The sequence below is a fragment of the Tachyglossus aculeatus genome, chromosome 25, assembly GCF_015852505.1.
Source record: "Tachyglossus aculeatus isolate mTacAcu1 chromosome 25, mTacAcu1.pri, whole genome shotgun sequence".
Lineage (NCBI taxonomy): Eukaryota > Metazoa > Chordata > Mammalia > Monotremata > Tachyglossidae > Tachyglossus > Tachyglossus aculeatus.
Window position 1 is genome coordinate 14,147,656 of NC_052090.1, and position 14,231 is coordinate 14,161,886.

At 42.6% G+C, this 14,231-nt stretch overlaps 1 protein-coding gene across 1 annotated transcript in view; it reads left to right on the forward strand.

Moving 5' to 3' along the window:
- The window catches only part of SNTG1 (syntrophin gamma 1), a 403,312-nt gene that overhangs the window by 285,554 nt on the left and 103,527 nt on the right, over positions 1–14,231 (forward strand). The window lies entirely within an intron of this gene.

The following is a 14,231-nucleotide window of genomic DNA, read 5'->3' on the forward strand; positions in this document are numbered from 1 at the left end:
ATGTGCCAACTCCTGGAGGGAAGGGAGAGGAGAAGAGAGGTGCAGTCATGAGGCTCTAATCCAGGCTCTGCCACTCTGCTTTGTGACCTTGGGCAAGGCACTTCTCTGGGCCTCAGTTACCTCATCTTGTCTTCACCTTCCACATATCTTGCAGATGAAATTATTATCATTATTATTATTGTGGTTATTTGTTCAATGCTATGTGTCAAGCACTGTTGTAAACATTGGGGTAGATACAAGTTATTCATGTTGGGCACAGTCCCGGTCTCACATGGAGCTCACAGTGTAAGAGGGAGTACAGGTCTTTGATCCCCACTTTACAGTTGAGGAAACTGAGGCAAAGGGAAGTGAAGTGAATTGCCCGAGGTCACAGACAAGCAAGTGGCAGAGCCGGGATTAGAACCCAGGTCTTCTGATTCCCAGTCCCACACTCTTTCAGTGCTTTTTTGCTCCTTCAGAAGTGCAGTTGTTCAACTCTCTCGAGCGCATTCCCAGGAGAAAGCAGCAGGAAAGGGGTCCAAACGTCTTTGTCGTCCTGGCCCTTGTTTATGTGAGATAGGAACCAAAGTCTACGAGTGCAGGAGAAAGGAGACAGAGGAGAAAGAGGAGCGCTTAAGGACTTGGATACTCACCCCAGCCCAATGGTACCTATGGAATAATAATAATAATAATGATAATGATGGCATTTATTAAGCACTTACAATGTGCCAAGCACTGTTCCAAGCACTAGGGTGGTTACAGGGTGATCAGGTTGTCCCACAGGGGGCTCACAGTCTTAATCCCCATTTTACAGATGAGGTAACTGAGGCACAGAGAAGTTAAGTGACTTGCCCAAAGTCACACAGCTGACAGTAGGCGGAGCTGGGATTTGAACCCATGACCTCTGACTCCAAAGCCCGTGCTCTTTCCACTGAGCCACGCTGCTTCTCTTAGGGAAATATTCTTACACCCTACTATTACTCCTATCCTTAATCTATTTTAATGTCTACCAACTCTATGGTAAATACTCTTCCAAACAGTACAGTGCTTTGCATAGAGTAAGTGCTCTGTATACAGTAATTGTTCAATAAATACCATGGTTTGACTGATTGACTAGGAAGGGCCAGAACATGTCCACAAGGCAGTCCTCTCTGTCTTCTGCTGCTGTCACTTCAGATCTGGATCTTCTTTCTTCCACCCCTGCCAACTAAAGAGTACAGCTGAAGCTAGTAACAGAGTCATTCTCCATTTCACTGGGAAATAAGAAAGGGGAATGGTGGCTTTTTATAATAATAACGATAATAATAATAATAATGGCATTTATTAAGCACTTCCTATGTGCAAAGCACTGTTCTGAGCTTCTTCCTCTAGACTGTAAGCTCATTGCGGGCAGAGAATGTGTCCACAAACTCTGTTATATTGTTCTCTCCCAAGGCTGGTACAGTGGACTGCCTACAGTAAGAGTTCAATAAATGCTATTGATTGACTGATTCCAGTTCTTTTGGAACATCAGGCTGAGGATTCAATGGCATCTCTTTAGATTAAATCTCTTCTCCTTTATTTGATATCCAGTTAGACAAACCTGTAAAATTTGGATTTACATTCCATTTCCACAAGCCAGTTTATCTCAATTACATAATCAATAAATAGCACATACTGTCTGCGGAGCCCTGTACTAAGCACCTGGGAGAATAAGATAGACATGTTCCCTTCCCTCAAGGAACATACAGTCTTTTACCTATAGTGAAACTCATGTTAATTTGAAACAAGAACATGCCAATGAAGTGTAATCCTTTGAGATTTATATTCCACCTCAGCACTATGTTCCAGCTGGAAGCAATATGTAAAAGCCAATGCATTATAAAAATGTGGCAGACTGAAATTTATCCACCATCTGTAAGCTCCCATGCAGCACAAGCCAACTTTTATGGCTAGTTGTTCACCTCTCTATTGCTGCTGCTAATTAATGCTACCAGAATCATTAGGAACCTGACAGATGAGGGTACAATTCCTTTCTCCCCTCAATATCACCTTCTATTCTGCACTGTTTTAGCTTTTAGCTCTTGGGGAGTTTGTTTGCCGGCTATGGCAATACACTATTGCATTCAGAATTTCATCTAGAAGCACTTTTAGCTGTCAATGATTACACAGTAATTACATGTCCTTTTGATCTCATAATCAGTTCTCTCTTTACAATATTAACGATTACAAAGCATTTTGAAATTTGAAGTGTTACAAGGCTAAAGGAAGAATATTAATAGTAACAGTAATACTAGGAATGTCTGTGAAGGTTCTGTCAGCATAACAACTAGCCAGAAAACATGAACTGTTCCAGCGGAAGAGGTCTAGGAAGGGAAAATTAAAGATGTTATGGGTTGGTGGTAAAGTTGTGTTTGGGAACGGAATTAATATTGACCTCAATCTCTCCAGAGGAGGGGGCATGGACTATTGCAAGAGGGGCTAAGGACAACATATTGATGCTTATCAGCAGTGTGAAGAGAGGAGAAAGAGGGGGGTATTTGGTAGAAGTCTTCTCTCTACTTTTAATCTCTCTTTGCTCAAATATTGCTGGGCAAAAAACTCTGCCTGAGAGGGTATCCCTGGCCACCCTGTTGGTGGAGATTGTGCCAGTCTTCTCTGGGACAGGACTTGACCTGGTCACATGAGCAGGAGGCAACAGCTCTTTGCTGTAACTCGGAGCTAAACATTAGGAACCCAGTCCTTGGCAGCAGCACCCAAGCGTATGGTTGTCTGCAGGAGGAGAATCTGGGCTGGATGGGACAAGGGAGATTCATCTCTGGAGTCCAGGAGGCTGCTCTGTGGGGAAATTGAGCTCATTATGAGTAACTCATTATGAGAAAGAGCCTGGCCAAGTGGATAGAGCATGGGCGTCCACTTCAGGGGGATCGGGGTTCTATTCCCAGTACCTCGTTCCCCTCACCGTACCTCCTTCCCCACACCGTACTTCGTTCTCGCCTGTCCCGCCATCAACCCCTGGCCCACGTCATCCCCCGGGCCTGGAATGCCCTCCCTCTGCCCATCCGCCAAGCTAGCTCTCTTCCTCCCTTCAAGGCCCTACTGAGAGCTCACCTCCTCCAGGAGGCCTTCCCACACTGAGCCCCTTCCTTCCTCTCCCCCTCGTCCCCCTCTCCATCCCCCCATCTTACCTCCTTCCCTTCCCCACAGCACCTGTATATATGTTTGTACATATTTATTACTCTATTTATTTATTTATTTATTTTAATTGTACATATCTATTCTATTTATTTTATTTTGTTAGTATGTTTGGTTTTGTTCTCTGTCTCCCCCTTTCAGACTGTGAGCCCACTGTTGGGTAGGGACTGTCTCTATATGTTGCCAACTTGTACTTCCCAAGGGCTTAGTACAGTGCTCTGCACAGAGTAAGCGCTCAATAAATACGATTGATTGATTGATTGATTTCCCAGACTGAGCCCCCTCCTTCCTTTCCCCCATCTCCCCACCCTACCTCCTTCCCCTCCCCACAGCACCTGTATATATGTTTGTACAGATTTGTTACTCTATTTTACTTGTACATATTTACTATTCTATTTATTTTATTTGTTAATATGTTTTGTTGTCTGTCTCCCCCTTCTAGACTGTGAGCCCGCTGTTGGGTAGGGACCATCTCTATATGTTGCCAACTTGTACTACCCAAGCTCTTAGTACAGTGCTCTGCACACTGTAAGCGCTCAATAAATATGATTGAAAGAATGAATGAATAATCAAATTTATTAGAAATCCCAACAGCTAGAAACCTGGTTTCCATTTCCTGGGAAAAATGCCATCCTAGAAAGTCATAGAACTAGAACCTTCTTTTAGATAAACTCAGTGCTTGTCTAGAGAAGCACCCAATATAATTATTTACTATTATGTGACACCTTAATTGGAGTATTGAGAGACTACATGGCTTGCAGAATGAAGTTTATTTTGCGGAGGCATTTGATCATTTGTTAGGCCTGGCTTTTGCACTTTTTTTTTCCGTACATTTTTGTGTGTAGAGTTTCTTTGCCTATATCTGTGGAGTCTGTGAACTACTTGAAGACAAGGCCCTGCTGAGTACAATTCCCATTAATAATAATAATAATAATGATGGCATTTGTTAAGCGCTTACTATGTGCAAAGCACTGTTCTAAGTGCTGGGGTGATACAATGTGATCAAATTGTCCCACGTGGGGCTCACAGTCTTACTCTCCATTTTTACAGATGAGGTAACTGAGGCTCAGAGAAGCTAAGTGACTTGCCCAAGGTCACACAGCAGACTTGTGGTGGAGCTGGGATTCGAACCCAAGACCTCTGACTCCAAAGCCCGTGGTCTTTCCACTGAGCCACGCTGAGGTGAAGGGACTATTTGGTGATAAGGTTTGAAAGGACGGCTAGGCTATTTGTTTTTTATAAGCACCCCAACTCCATAATTCTTGGTTTGATGTAGCTGTGTTTTTTTTGTTTTACTCTTCTTATATCTCAGCCTGGCCTCTTCATATCTAAGAAGGAAGATCTTAAATTCAGCCAAAAACAAATCACTTATTCTGTGCAGAGAACTGCACTGTTTGGGAGAGTTTGGGAGAGTAAAGTTGGTAGTCACAGTGCTTGCCCTCAAAGAGTTTTTAATCTCTCCAGCACAGTAGCAGCAGGGCGTAGGGGATAGAGCACAGGCTGGGAGTCAGAAGGTCATGGGTGCTAATCCCAGCTCTACCACTTGTCTGCTGTGTGGGCTTGGGCAAGTCACTTAACTTTTGCATGCCTCAGTTACCTCATCTGTGAATTGGGAATTAAGACTGTGAGCCCCATGCTGGACAGGGACTGTGTCCAACCTGATTTGCTTGTATCCACCGTAGCTCTTAGAACAGTGCCTGGCAAGCGCTTAACAAATACCATAATTATTATAATTGTATCAATCAGTGATATTTATTCAGTACTTAATGTAGGCAGACCACTATATTAAGCACTCAGAGGATAGTATGCTTGATGATATTACGTTTGTAACAGAGAGTGGGAGGCAATGTCACACTGCTCTTCCTAAGAAACTCACAAGATTTTTGTCTCGTTCTTGACTAGTAACAAGTGAAATAAACTCAAGTCCCACCCTGACCTACAGGGAGTTTTACTCTTTTACTATTAATTTTTCCTTAATGAGAACTCAATTTGAGCAGATTCATAGAACTAAAGTTTAGAAATGTGTCTACTGCATTTTCTCTGTCGAACACTTGTTTTTGGATTCAGCTTCTCAAGAATGAGATTTCATTTAGTTTAATGGCTGGGCTATTTTCTAAGTTTCTGTATCTTTTGATTATTTTTTGCTCTTTGGTTTATTGGGTAACATTTGTATGTCTGATAAGCACACTAACAAAGAGTAAATGAACACATTATCAGCTTCCTGGCCATTATTTGACATTGGCAGATAATCGGGAGCAAGCAATTTTGGAAGAAAAACTCAAATTTTAGCTTCTGAAAAGCAGCTTGCAAAAGCCCTAATACATCATTCAGAATGTTCTCTGGTGACACAAAATAATTGTAGAGTTAGCAGAAGAATACTCATGAGCCCCCCTGAGATTTATTGAAGAGGATCACAGGCATTAGGTGCAATTCACAAGGGAAGTGGGATGGTGGTGAGTTTCTATAAAGTTTCCTATTATCTGGTGCGGGAACAAAAGTTTGCATAAGTATGGAGTTAGGAAGGGTTCTGAAAAGATAATGATCTCATAGGTACAGCTGAGACCTAGCCAGCCCACGGAAAGTGACTTTCCTTTATGCCCCTTCAAGACAGTCTTGGTTAGGGGTGTGGTAGAGGTTGCAGTAAAACCACCAGTTTATTCTTTTGAAAGACGGCTCCTCAGGAAAAGACACTTTCTCTTTGCTGGAAATGATCCAGATGATTTAACGTTTACAGTGAATCAGTGTTTCATGCACTGCTTCTGGCTGAATGATTTGACCAGGTGTGCAAGTAGGACTGATAAAATGATCAACAATTCTTACCACATGGTATGGCACATGGAAGAGGTGTGGCCTAGTGGAAAGAGCATGGGCCTAGGCGTTGGAGGACCTGGGTTTTAATGCCACCTTGCTGTGTGACTGTAGGCAAATCACTTAACTTCTCTGTGCCTGGGATTCCTCAACTGTGAAAAGGGGATTCAATACTTAGACTGTGAGGCCCATATGGCACCGGAGCTATAACCAGCTTGATTAATTAGCTTCTATCTACCCCATGGGTCTACTTAGAACAGTCCTTTTTTTATAGTATTTGTTACTGTATGCCATACACTATATTAAGTGCTGGAGTAGGTACAAGCTAGTCCATGTCCGATGTGGGGCTCACAGTCTTAATCCCCATTTTACACATGAGGTAACTGAGGCATAGAAAAGTTAAGTGACTTGCCTAAGGTCACACAACAGATGGAGCCAGGATTAGAACCGAGGTCCTTCTGAAGCCCAGACACGTACTCTAACCAGTAGGCATCGCTGATTTTCACTTGACGCAAAGTAAGTGTCTAACAAATACGATTTAAAAAGCAGTTTGCTGCTAGGTCATCCCATTCACTTGCTCTCATTGTTTGACTCCATTTTCATTTCTGTCTCTTGGGATCTCCTTAAAGTTTCTGCTCTCAGAAACCTTATTTCCAGTGTCTGAATGCCAGACTGTTCTGTCTTCTGCCATTGTTGTCTCCCCTCTGTCCAGGGACACTAACTCAACAGCCTCTTTTGTCATTATTTGTGTCTTGTTTTGGGCTTTAAATTGGTAAATAAAAAAAACTGTCTTTTGTGGCATTTAGCGGGTGGGGCTTCTACTGAGGGCAGGGACTGAGGTTCAAAATTGAGGGAATGGAGTTTCTGCTATCCAGCCTTGATTACTGCATCAACCTCCTTGCTGACCTACCTGCCTCTTGTCTCTCCCCACTGCAGTCCACATTTCACACTGCTGCCTGAATCATTTTTCTACAAAAACATTCAGCCCATGTGTCCCCCCCTCCTCATGAACTTCCAGTGGCTGCCCATCCACCACCGCATCAAACAGAAACTCCTTACCATTGACTTTAAAACACTTAATTGCCTTGCCTCCTCTTAACTTACTTGGCTGATAGCCTACTACAATCCAGCAAGCTCACTTTGCTCTTATAAAACCAAACTGCTCCCTTTACCATGATCATGTCTCTCCCAAATCTGACCCCTCACCCTCATCCTGCCTCTGATCTAGAATTCCCTCCCACTTCATTACCTGACAGACCATCACTCTCCCCACCTTCAAAGCTTAATTCAAAATCACATCTCCTCCAAGAGGCCTTCCCCAACTAATTCCCTCATTTCCCAACTCCTTTTCCCTTTTGCATCACCCTTGCACTTGGATTTGTCCCCTTTAAGTACTCACTATTCACTTTATCCTCAGCCCCACGGCACTTATTTACATATTCCTTAAGTATTTACTATGTGCCAGGCACTATGGTAGATACAAATCAGATAATCAGGTTGGACACAGTCTCTGTCCTGTGTGGGACTCACAGTGTTAATCCCCATTTTACAGATGAGGTGATTGAGGCCCAGAGAAGTTAAGGGACTTGCCCAAGGTCACACAGCAGAAATGTGACACAACCAGGGTTAGATCTGACTCCCGGGCCCCTGCTCCACTTCCCAATGTCTGTCACCGCACTTAGACTGTGAGCTCCTTACGGCAGAGAATGTGTATAAAAACACCATTATATTGTACTCTCCCAAGTGCTTAGTATAGCACTCTGCACACTGTAAGCACTTCAGAAATACTATTGATTAAATGCCATATTTTATTATATAAGCACATTCATTTAACCTACCCATAATAATAAGAATAATGGCATTTATTAAGAGCTTACTATGTGCAAAGCACTGTTTTAAGCACTGGGGAGGTTACAAATAGATCAGGTTGTCCCTCAGGGGGCTCACAGTCTTAATCCCCATTTTACAGGTGAGAGAACTGAGGCACAGAGAAGTTGTGACTTGCCCAAAGTCACACAGCTGACAATTGGCAGAGTCAGGATTTGAACCCATGACCCCTGACTCCAAAGCCCATGCTCTTTCCACTGAGTCACGCTACTTCGATCTCCTATTTGTAAATGATTTTGTCTCTGTCTTCCCCCATTCAGTTGTAAATTTCTTGAAGATAGGACTTTTACCTCTATTTTACTCTCCCAAATGCCTAGGACAGTGATCTGTGGACAGTGGGTGCTCAGTAAATGTTCTTGTTTGACTAAGACTAGTTCAGCCTAACTGCCTGGCAATTTGGTTGGAATAATTAAGCTAAATAGGATCCAGTTAGGGTTCCCAATGGCATCTCACTGCTGCTGACTCTTTCTTGTTCTTTCTTAATGCCCAACAGGATGTTGATGATCTTAGTCTCTCCTGGACTTTCCTCCTTTGATTTTCCCTGGTTATTCCCCATTCATAGGTGTGATCTGGCTGGGTTGAATCCAAGAAAGTGCTTCTAGGGCCTCGCATGGCAGGGAGAAAAGGGTAGAGGAGAGACATTGAGCAGGCCTCAAGGAAATTATGCAGCAGGCATGCCAACAGGACATAACCCCTGCCACTGGCTGCAGTCTTCAGAATTCCCGTTAGCAATAACCAAATGTAAACCCAATGCCAGCAGAGTTGTCTATTTTTGGATAAACAATAACAGTTTGGAGAAGGCTATTTCAATGTTTGTTTTTCTCCCTATTACCTCTTTATCACTGCTCAACTCGCAATTCTGGGCTAATGGTTCTTGGGAAAAAATAAAAATAAAACACCCACAAGGCTCCATGTTGCTGGAGAGCATGTATTCTCTAAACGAAGGACATGTAAGATTTTCCAACTAGATCATAATTATGGAAAAAGGAAACAACTTTTAAACTCACCCAAGCGGTAAGGGCTGAGGGTTTTTTAAAGAGATTTAGAAGAAAGCTTCATTTAAATAGAAACAAACTCCCCAAACAAATATTAGTACCTGCCTGTGGGTAGAATCCAGGACAATACATCCTTTCTGCAAAGGGCTGATAAAGCTCTGCCTTTGTCATGGTAATCTAACAGTCTAAACTGATTGTGCCTCAGAGCCTACATCTCCAGCTGCCTTCCAGGATTTATATACTTATGTATTCAACGTCCTTGATATCTTGGGTATCCATCAGCCTTCTATCAAAAGTTTCAGGGACTTCCCATTCCAGGATTCACATAAGCATCTCTCCCAGCGGCAGAGTGCCAACTTGAGATGCACAACTTTTCTATAGTGTTTTTTTTTTCCCAAAACGTGATTTTCCTAAATGCAATAATGCGTCATTCTTGTTTGTTTTAGTACCCTTGTTTCAGGATTACATTTTATTCCTTTCACAGTTCATCCTCAGTGTCCATGAAACCAGTAACCTGAGTTTTGAACTTCTCAGATGACTAGCGATATTTTGCATTCAGGGCAGTAGTGGTGGTGAAAAGTAGGCAACTTAGATATTTGACTCAAGGAAAGGCATGGTTATTTTTGTTCCTAGAGTTGATAGTAACCACTTCATTGTTTGATTAATCATGGAGACCCTGGGGAATGGGTCCGCAATTTAGATATTCAAACTGGTATCAATTCATCAAAACTTGTGAGGGGAAAAAAACAGAAAAACATTTAAAGGAAAATCAGGTACGAGTATCACTGTTTTTTTTTTTCCTTATTGCAAGGAAGGTAAAAGAAATGCCTTCTATATGTTGGCTACACATGCTTGTGTAGTGGAAATGACAGAAAATAGCTTAAAACATATAGAATTCATTATAAAAGACTGATTTAATTTAGTATTTTTTTAAAGTACATAGGGAAGTTCTAAAAAAATTATCTGTATCTCACTTTCAATACACTGTGACTTTTCCTGTCAACAAATTTCCAGTCTTAAATGACTTATAATTTGTTGATTTTAGAAAAGGACTGTAGCATGAGATCAGATCAGTTTTCACAAACAGATACATTTGTTTTGGGCTCTAAGCCTGCTGCTCTTAATTGGAATAATTGAGGGTGCAGTTGTTTCACTGCACTCCCAAAAACCTGCTTTTGGTATTTACCTGCAAGACTTGATTCATGCTTTGGTGGGTGGTTTTCAAAACTTGTTCTATAAAGTCTTCTTGAGAGCCCAGACATGTCAGTTGGTAGCAAATGCAAAGCATTGTGAAGCTCAGAAAAGCAAGTCACACCTGTCAAAATTGTAGCCTGTTTTCTCTGATTATAGTCTTTAGCTGACTTGCAGTAATTCTCCTTTCTGTTATTGCTCATTCTGGCCAGGCTTTCAATTTACTTTCAGGCTCTTGCTGTTTTTTTAAATGGAACAGTCATAATTGTCCTTCAATTTTACGGGTCCATTCAGACATTTCTATAAAACTGTGTTGTCTTTTTGCCTGTTATCTTGTATACATACCCTCTAATCTGACCCACAGAGCTATAATTGCCCCCACATTCTTCAGCAGCTGGGTAGTGTAGATAGCCAGATGGTTTGCAATTTTCCTTTTCATTTTGGGCTGTGTAAACTCACCCTCCACTCGGGCAAAAACACGCATTTTCTCTCCGTCTTGTTTACAACACTGTTAGGAAATTAAGAAACATACTTCTGACAATTCAGGGACCCGGTTGGATGCAGTGTGATGAAATGCCAGAAGAGAATGTTGTGCATATATCCGTGGCCTTGGACATGAGTGTGTGCTACACTACAAGATTTCCTTAACTCAGGGTTTCTTCTGTGATGGCAGTAGAATGAGTGCTATACAACAGGTTTTGTGGATTACTGCACTCTGTTCCTCATTTCTTTGACTCACATCCCTTGTAATTTATTTTAAAAACTGTTTTGAGCTATGAAGTACTTCATCTCACTCATCACAATCTTTGTTTCTGAAATTCCAATTTTCTGGCCTGACAATGTAAACAGGGCCCCACATATATGCTCTGAGATAGAGGCTGTGTTTTGGGCTTCCTGTCTGTGTTCATTCATTCAATCGTATTTACTGAGCACTTACTGTGTGCAGAGCACTATTTGTAATGCTTGTACCGTGAACAAGAAGTCTTGTGGTTAACTGAGATGTAAGACAGGAATCTAGGGATTCTGGCCTACAAAGTAAGTGAAGCGCCACTGGCAGATTTAACCCAAAGTGATATAAGAGATACAATTTATGTTCCCTCCATTTTTCTCTGTGTGGACGTTGGACTAATGATATTGCTGAAAAGACAAATGGTAATGTGATTGGAAAAGACCAGTAGTTTTTCATTATTTTTGTTAACTTGATGAAGCACATGGCCAGTACAGAATGAAGTTGTCAATCTAAGAGACATTTAGTTTTCAAGCTGTTTTTAGAGATCCTGGGGAGTTTCTTTCAACAATGGTTCCAAATATTTTTTTCCCAGTCTGAAAGTTGTGACAGTGATAATGATGGTCAGTTCACTTTCTGTTCCCCAAGACCCCAGATACTTTTCTTTGGTTCATGTATCTGGGTGATTTGCTCAGCAGGATGAATGAGACTAACAGCTCCTCTTGGGGGATGGAATTCCCTTGGACTGCCTGTAAGGAACAAACCAACTGGGTAACTGATTAGTTTATCACTGCTCTTGGGTTCTGCAGGCCCTGCAGAAGCCGACAGTACCTAAACTTCTAGTTATCAGGATTCTCCAAGTCATGCCCGTGAGGTTGCAGAGGTGTCAATCTCTAAGTCATTCGTGTCCTCCAGCACTTAGAACAGTGCTTTGCACATAGTAAGCACTTAATAAATGCCATCATTGTTATTATTATTATTATTATGAAAGAGTGTGTCCTTTGCACAGGGCTCCTCCCTCCAACTTCATTGCCAACAGCCAGCCTGGCACTCAGCTGCACTGAACGGCATTCAGGGCAACTGTTCCTCTCACCAGCCAGGCTGGGTCCTCAGAATTAATAATAATAATGGTATTTGTTAAGCGCTTACTATGTGCAAAGCACTGTTCTAAGCGCTGGGGAGGTTACAAGGTGATCAGGTTGCCCCACGGGGGGCTCACAGTTTTCATCCCCATTTTACAGATGAGGTAACAGGTGCAGAGAAGTGAAGTGACTTGCCCAAAGTCACACAGCTGACAGTTGGTGGAGGCAGGATTTGAACCCATGACCTCTGACTCCAAAGCCCAGGCTCTTTCCACTGAGCCATGCTGCTTCTCTAATTGTCCTGCATCCTTGAGGGAACTAACACTGAGCTTCAACCCTTGCCCCTTCATGGGGTCTCCAAAACCAGGAAGCTTGTTCAGCCTGGTCAGAGAATGCAGGGGGTCCTTGAAGGCACAGCCTTGGGGTACAAGCTGAAGAGAATCTAAAGAACAGAACTATCTCCCCCTCCCAGAAAAACCACTTCCCAAATTGAGCCTGAGGTTGTGTTGGACTTGAAAATTAAGATCTCCCAGGTTTGAGAAGCAGCATGACTTAGTGGCTAGAGCATGGGTCTGAGAGTCAGAAAGTCTTGGGTTCTAATCCTGGCTCTGCTACTTGCCTGCCGTGTGACCTTGGGCAAGTCACTTCACTTCTCTGGGTTTCAGTTACCTCATTTGTAAAATGAGAATTGAGACCGTGAGCATACGTAGGACAGGGGCTGTGTCCAACCTGACTTTCTTGTATCCACCCCAGCGCTCAGTATAGTGCCTGCACATAATCAGTGCTTAACAAATATCATTATTATTATTATTATTATTGATCTAGGGAGGAATCAAGTCATGGAGTGGAAGTTCTACTGTGACAGGCAGTTCTGACCTTTAAACCCTAAAATAAATTAATGGCATCTGTTGCATGCTTACTTTGTGGAGAAAACTGTGAAAAGTGCTAGTGGAGAGTGCAATATAATTGGTAGACCTGATCCTGCTCTCCAGGAGCACACATTTTAATGGGGGAGATGGTCACTGAAATAAATATTCATTCATTTAATCGCATTTACTGAGCTCTTACTGTGTGCAGAGCACTGTACTAAGTGATTGGAAAGTACGATTCGGCAACAGGCTTACAGTATCAGCTGGGGAAAGCAACCATGTTGAAGGTAATGTACACAAATGTTGTGGGGATGGTGGGGCAGTTATACCTAGGTGCTTGGATGTTGGACTGAGGTCATGGGAGTGGGCAGTAGGGAGGGAAAATAGGGTTGGGGCGTTATTAAAATCACAAAGCCTTCAAAGCCTTATTAAAATCACATCTCCTCTAAGAGGTCTTCCCCAACTCAACCTTCATTTCCCTTCTTCTTCCTTCTGCATTGTCTTTGCACTTGGACCCATACCCTTTATTCACCCCCACCCTCAGCCCCACAGAGCTTATATACAAATTGGTAATTTGTTATTGTCTGTCTCCCCTCTTTACTGAAGATCCTTGTGAGCAGGGAATATGTCTACCAAAACTGTTATACTGTACTCTCCCAAGCACTTAGTACAGTGCTCTGCACACAGTAAGTGCTCAATAAATATGATTGGTTGGGGGAATGAGAGCTACGTTAAGCAAGGCTTCCTGTTGGAGGCAGGATTTCAGTAGGGCCATGAAGTTAAGGAGACTGCTGGTCTGTCCCATGTGTAAGGGAAGGGAGAGAGGGAACCAGGGGTCAACATCAAGGGAGACGGGATCAAGGTATAGTGAGTAGATTGGCATTAGAGGAGAAAAGTGTGTGGGCTGGGTTGTAACAGGAGAAGAGTGAGGTAAGCAATGATAAGAGAGCTGACTGAGTACCTTCAGTCAATCAATCAATCAATGGTATTTATTGAGCATTTATTATGTGCAGAGCACTGTACTATTTGGAAGAATACAATAGAATTAGAAGACACATTCCCTGCCCATAATGAGCTTAAAGCCAATGGTAAGGAGTTTTTACTCGATGCAGAGATGGCTGGGAAACCACTGGAGGATTTTGAGGTGTGGACTCTTGTGGAATGAGAATTCTTTTAGTAAAATTACCCAAGCAGCAGAGTGAAGTCTTGCCTGGAGTGGCTGGAGGCAGGGAGGTCAACAAGGAGGCTGTTTGAATAAGTGTGCTAGCAGTTTGGATGGAGATGTGATGGAGATAGGATTGATAAGATTTAGTAACTGACTGAAAACAGGAGTTAATGGAGAGAGATGAGTCGATGATAGTACCAGATTTTAAACCTCAGATTAGACCTGGGAAATGCCAGTTTTGCTTGGGGCTTGTTAAAATGAGCATGTTGCCTTCTGATCCCTCAAGTTGGCACATGCCCTTGAAAGGCCCAGAGTGCCAAGAATACTCTACCTCAGCCCCTGCCAGCATCATGT